Here is a 6720-nt window from a genome sequence, read left to right as displayed (position 1 = left end):
ACCCAGCGTATGAGCTCAATGGAAAGAAAAACAAATGTTATCTTAATGCTCTGAGGGTCCTTGCTTCTTATCTTCTCTGCTCCTCGTAATTTCTCCAGCGAGGTTTTAGCTCTCTCCTTTTAGCGCTAATCAGCAATTTCTGACAGTACAGATGTATTGATCCGATAATGCAGGATGATACGAGAATGCAGGAAGAGGGGGATGAGTGAATGCAGGACACTGGATGACATTATAATCTCCAGGCAGCTGGGGAATTAGCAGGCCCTTGCTTATTAAAGATGCCACTGCTAAGCCACCTATCAACATAGGAAAACAAGGTGCTGATTAGACATGGACCCTCCACCCAGGCTTGGAAGGAGCTTGCAGGGTGGAAAGATTAAGGATCCCATTGGAAGAACTTCCCACTAGGAGGCAATGTTACTGTTAGGGTTGTCATAGCTATGGCTCTGCTCTTGGATGACGTTCCATGATATGAAGTGTCTTCTGCCTACAAAAGTAGCCCTGGATCCCATAAATTCTCATGGAAAGCTGCTCCTGGCTGAGCTTCCTTCCCCATTCACCCCATTCTATCTCCTATCCTAACTGAATGGTCTCTGCTGAAACATGTGGGTCATTTGGTTGAGACTTTGAAAACCAACATTCCCTCTGTTCTGCATGGACACTCAAGATCCCTAGGACTTTTAATAACAGTAAAGGGTTGCCCTGTAGCCCCTCACTGACATTTCCTCTCCTGCAGGGCTGTGTAGAATGTGAGTTTGTAGCTATCTTCTGTCCCAGAAAAAGTATTAGTCTAGGAAGGATGGGCTACTGGATAGGGCATGGGCTAGGGCAGGGGTTACTGGATAGGGCATGGGCTAGGACAGGGGCTACTGGATAGGGCATGGGCTAGGACAGGGGCTACTGGATAGGGCATGGGCTAGGGCAGGGGTCGACAACCTTTCAGAAGGGGTGTGCCGAGTCTTCATTTATTCACTCTCATTTAAGTTTTCGCGTGCCAGAAATACATTTTAAGGTCTCTTTCTATAAGTCTATAATATATAACTAAACTATTGTCGTATGTAAAGTAAATAAGGTTTTTAAAATGTTTAAGGAGCTTCATTTAAAATTAAATTAAAATGCAGAGCCCCCGGACTGGTGGCCAGGGCCCGGGCCGTGCGAGTGCCCCTGAAAATCAGCTCGTGTGCCGCCTTTGGCTCGCGGGCCGCCTTTGGCTCGCGGGCCGCCTTTGGCTCGCGTGTCGCCTTTGGCTCGCGGGCCGCCTTTGGCTCGCGTGTCGCCTTTGGCTCGCGTGCCGCCTTTGGCTCACGTGCCGCCTTTGGCTCGCGGGCCGCCTTTGGCTCACGTGCCGCCTTTGGCTCGCGGGCCGCCTTTGGCTCACATGCCGCCTTTGGCTCGCGGGCGGCCTTTGGCTCACGTGCCGCCTTTGGCTCACGTGCCGCCTTTGGCTCACGGGCCGCCTTTGGCTCGCGGGCCGCCTTTGGCTCGCGTGTCGCCTTTGGCTCATGTGCCGCCTTTGGCTCGCGGGCCGCCTTTGGCTCGCGTGCCGCCTTTGGCTCGCGGGCCGCCTTTGGCTCGTGTGCCGCCTTTGGCTCGCGGGCCGCCTTTGGCTCGCGGGCCGCCTTTGGCTCGCGGGCCGCCTTTGGCTCACGTGCCGCCTTTGGCTCGCGGGCCGCCTTTGGCTCATGAGCCGCCTTTGGCTCGCGGGCCGCCTTTGGCTCGCGGGCCGAAGGTTGCCTACCCCTGGGCTAGTAGTTGAACAAGCCGGGTGCTATTCCGGGCTCAGCGACAGGCTCACTCTGTGGGCCCGGGCAAGTAATTTTGTCTCCTTGTCGTCAGGCCTTAGGAGTGACCAGATGTTTTTAGATGGTGCGTGATTCCTCTGTGGATACAGTTTGCAAGCGCTGAGGTCCTTCAATGAGAAAGGTGCTGGCTAGTCATGGACGATGCTGCTAATATTGCTTGGGCAAAGCATTGCCCAGGGAGAGCTGCCCATGGGTTGAATGGAGACGGTGTTTGACTGTGGGCTAGGAGACCTCAGTTCTGTTCCTAGCTCTTCTGCTAACCAGCTGTTTAGCATGTGAGCTCTCTGAGGCGGCGATTGTCTTTTGCACGCTTTGTATGCATCATGCCTAGCACAACAGGCCTTCCTTTCAGCTGGGAGCTCTGGATGGGTGTGTAAGTCTGCTGTGCCAGCAACACCACCTCTTAGCAATCCGGTGCATTTCTGTCTGGAAGTAAAACCGCAGCCTACTCTTCATCAGCCCCACGCTCACCTTGACATACATCCTCTTGGACAGTTGCACTGTTTGCTTCCAGAACTTGAAGGCAGTAACATGATAGCTGTATGGCAGCAGGTCACATTAACACGCATCGCTGCCTGGATTCCTGCTAAGAGCACATACATCATCGTATGGTAAAGCTGTCCTTAACAGTATTTAAATATTATAGTGAGGCTGAGGATTGTAAAGTAGGCACACTTACAAAATAAAGTTTAATGGGTTATTATTTAGCATAGTGAAGGAAAGCAAAGGGCAGGCTATTTCCTGTATCATGGAATTATATGTGTTAATTGTACAAGGGAGCTTTAGCAAAATAGACCAACCAGGGCCAGATCCTCAGCTGGTGTAAAGCTGCGGGACTCTGGTGTTTAGTACTGGAAGCAAGAAGCAGTAGAGTTTTAGCCCTGGCTGAGTCACTTTGGTGTCTTCAGTGAGTCACTGAGGCTGGAATTTTCAGAAGGTCTCAGCAGCTACACCGGGGGCCAGGTTTTCAGGACAGCAGGACAAGTTGGGTGCTGAGTTTTTCTAAATTCTGCCCTTCGGTGTCACATTGGGAGCTGCTGCATGCTGAGCACCTCTGAAAATCTGGCCCTTACTTAGGTGCCTCAGTGGAGCTGAGCTCTTTGGAAAATCCAGCCACAACTGTGAGTGCTAAACCTTGAAATTCTGGCCCTGCGCTCTTCAAAAAATCTGCTCTTTAGGGCCTACCTCTTACAGAGGCTGAGCACCTGCAGTTCTCACTGTCGTCAATGAGAGCTGCAGGAGCTCAGCACCTCCAAACACCAGGCCCTTTGACCTCTGTGAGCTGCATTTTCCTCATTTGCAAAGTGCGGATCTTGATTCATACCCCACTACAGCACAAGGTTGCTGTGAGGACAAATAGCCATGAAAAACTTTGGAGATGGATAGAGCCTTATAAGTGTTTAGAATTAGTATTCATTCACCTCTGAGTAGGATTGAGTCCAAAATGAGTGTCCTATCTGTGAACCTGACTAAATTCTCTAGGCGAGTTTCTTTTTCTCCATAGCAGCCCCCCTCTCAAGGAATCAGCTCAGATTACCTTTTAACTGCGTAGTTCTCATTATATTGATCCACTTCCAGACCAATAACCATATACGAAAATTGAGCATTTAGTAACTTTGCTCATTTAAGCCGTGCTCACTGGTAGGGGAGCTGGGTCAGCTGGCTCAGGTGGGTGGCAGGAAAGAGTTTGCCTGCAGAGATGCTGTAAGGTATGATGCCTTGGATCCAGTTTCAGCTTTTCCAGCATGTCAGGGCAGTGAGCAATTAAATCAGTTACCTGGGAAGTAGGCCTGCTTCATGTACTAGCCATCTTCCTCTGAGCCCTCTGTTATACCAGGAACACCTAATGATGGAATTAAAGTTTCTTTGTCTGCTTTAGGTTAAGATGCTAAGCCGGCTCCCCAATTTAGGTGCTAACTTTCTCCATAGTGGCTCTAAGTAGCACAGGCATCTGCAGCAAAAGCACCAGCAGTTATTCTGCTAAATGAAAATACTGTGCAATAATATGATAAAATAACAACATAATGCATATACCCAGCTAGCACCTTGAGCTGCAGAACCCAGGCTGGACTCAGACCACTAGATACTCAGCGGGTATAAATCTGAATGGCTCCACTGAAGTAGCTATATCTGGTTACACCCACTGAAGATCTTTCTGCACCAAAATCCAGGGAAGAGAGAGATCCACTTCAGGTTTCTATTGTTGCTTAGTTTTTATTTGGATTATTAAAAATGAAATGTTTAAAACCCAATTTTCTCTTTCCACAAGTGAAGGGGCTGGTTTAATCCTTTCAGACTGGACAGGGGAACTCCACTGGTCATTTTCACTTTCTGATCAGTTCACTTTTCGCTTCTTACTAAGCAGGATGGTTAAAGCACTAGCCAGGCAACGTGAGCTCAATTCTTAGCTCTTCCAGACTCTTTGTGTGACCTTTGCTCAATTTTTGTCCGCCTCAATTAAGCTGTAAAATGGGAGCAATAATCCTTTCTTTTGCCCTTTGTCTCATTGTTTAGCTTGTAAGTTCTTATGGCAGGATCTATCTCTTACTCTGTGTATGTACAGCACCTAGCACAATGGAGAGCGTATCCCTGTTGGTGCTTCTAGGCAACACTGTAATACAAACAATAACAATTATGCTTCTCTTTTCACTGAACAAGTTTCCCCCCTAAACCCACCTTCCTTGCCAAGAAAACTCATTGCAAAGTTCCCATAACCCCCTCGGCTAGTCTGAGCTAGGCAGACTGAGGTAGTTCAGAAGAAAGCTTTAGCCGTATCACAGATACTCAGCAGCAAACAATAATGAAAAGGGATCAGATGCAATTCCGGTAGCAATCAGCACAGCAGGCATTTAGGATTGCATCTAGCAGGGCTCTTACTTCCATTGGCAGCTCCTCAGCTAATCAATAGGGCCTGGTGCTAGAGGAATTTTAATTAAAGCAAAGATTTATTGGCAGGAGGTCTAGGAGGGATGTATGGAAGTTGTTATTTTACAGCAGGGGCCTGTTTTTCTGCATAGGATAGATAACATTTAAAACATATCAGCATCAAGTTTAGTCAAGTGGGTCTGACTACTGTAGGCAGCAGTAGGCTCTGACTGCCAGTGCTAACAGAGCAGTAGCCAGGGGACATCTGTCTAATGCTGTGCTTTCCTAAAACATATTGAACATCTGACTTTGCAAATATGCTTAACAATCTATACGGTGGGGTAGTAATCCTTATTACTGGAGATTGGATGGCTTGGGCTTCAGGGTTACAGAGCTCCATAGCCATCCTGGTTCACTTTTGTTACCACCTGACTGCTCTTTGGCCTATGTAAACTAAGATGTGAATTAGTTCTTTTCTTAGCATAGCCACAAAGCCATTGTAATTAGCACTGTTCAGAGGAAGGAGATTTTGTGAAAAAGACACTGGAGGGAGGCACTGATCTGGGATCAGTTCCTGCCTCTGCCACGGACTCACTTTTGACCTGGGCAAAACACTTCATCTCTCTTTGCCTTAGTTCCCCTGTTTTACAGATGGGGATGATAATCCTCCATTTCTCCCGTCCTTTGTCTGTCTTGCTGAGCCTGTAAATTCTTCAGAGCAAGAGCTGTCTCTTGCTTTGTGTTCATACAGCGCCTGGCACCAGGGGACCCTCGGCACTACCATCGTAGGAATAATAAAAAATGTGCTTGTGATTCCAGTTCAGTGAACTACCAAATCTTTGGCAGCGCCTGATGAGCAAGCAGAGCCTATGCTGTGTAGAAGCTGAAAAGCGTCTCCCCTTAAACAATGGTCAGAGCCCCAGCCGGTGTAAATCATCATCACTCCATTGACTTCAGTGTAGCTATGCTGATTTATGCCAGCTGAGGATCTAGCCCCAGAGATTTAACATTTCTGCTTATCTTTAATTTGCAACACCAGCGCTGCCATCCGTTTGTCAGGGGAATGTTCTTTAAGCAACAGGATTAGCAAAGGGTTGGGTTATGGGAGTTTAAATTCAAGTGACCTTTCCAGAAGCGCTGTGCAGAGGATGGGAGTTCCGTTTCATGACGGCTTTTGAAAATTGGCTTCATTTCGAATCGGCGCACAAGCCAAAAATTTTGAAATGTGTCGGAAGTAAAACAACAAAGACATTTTCGTTTGAGTCACTTGAAAAGTTTCATTTTGACAGAAGGCAAAGGAGTTTTACGGTCTATTATAGTGCAATACAAAATGAAAAATATGAAATGAAAAGCCACTTCAAAACAAAGTATCACAATGTTTTATTCCAAAAATGTCAAAATGGGGATGTTTGGAAATTGCCGGAACTTTTTTCTCTTTTATTGTCCTGAAAACAAAATTCCAGCAGAGTCAACTCAGTTTTGTGAAGCATTTAGATTTTGAGAGACTGTGGTTCTGTCAAACTTTCTCTGACCAGCTCTACTTTCCACATGCATTGCCGAGTCAAGTGGACAAGATCTCCAATAAGGCCACAGAAAATCAGCTGGAAGTTGGGGATGCTTGCCAATAAGTGACTGTGCCTAATCCACTTGACGGCCCTGGCGATGTAGGTATCCTTGCACCACGTGTTTGAACACAAGGCATTAGAGTTCCTAGGGGTAGAACTCCATGCCTAGAATTAGGGTTCCTATGGGTAGGGCCCTTGGCATTGGGGTTAGGTTTCCTATGGGTCGGGCCCTTGGAGTTAGAGTTAGGATTCTGATGCGTAGGGCTACCCACCCTAGGGTTAGAGTTCCTATAGGTAGGAAACGTGGAGTCCTAGGGTTTCTATGGATAAGGCTCCCCGCACTAGGGTTTGGGTTCCTATGGTAGGGCACTTGGAGTTAGGGTTAGTATTGTTATAAGTAGGGCTACCCAGTATATGCTTAGGGTTTCTATGGGTAGGACTCCCTGCCCTAGAGTTATGGTTCCTATAATTAGGGCACATGGAGTTAG

Source organism: Lepidochelys kempii, chromosome 21, assembly GCF_965140265.1.
Source record: "Lepidochelys kempii isolate rLepKem1 chromosome 21, rLepKem1.hap2, whole genome shotgun sequence".
Taxonomy (NCBI): Eukaryota; Metazoa; Chordata; order Testudines; family Cheloniidae; genus Lepidochelys; species Lepidochelys kempii.
The sequence above is the reverse complement of the archived record's forward strand: the minus strand, read 5'-3'. Positions refer to the sequence as shown.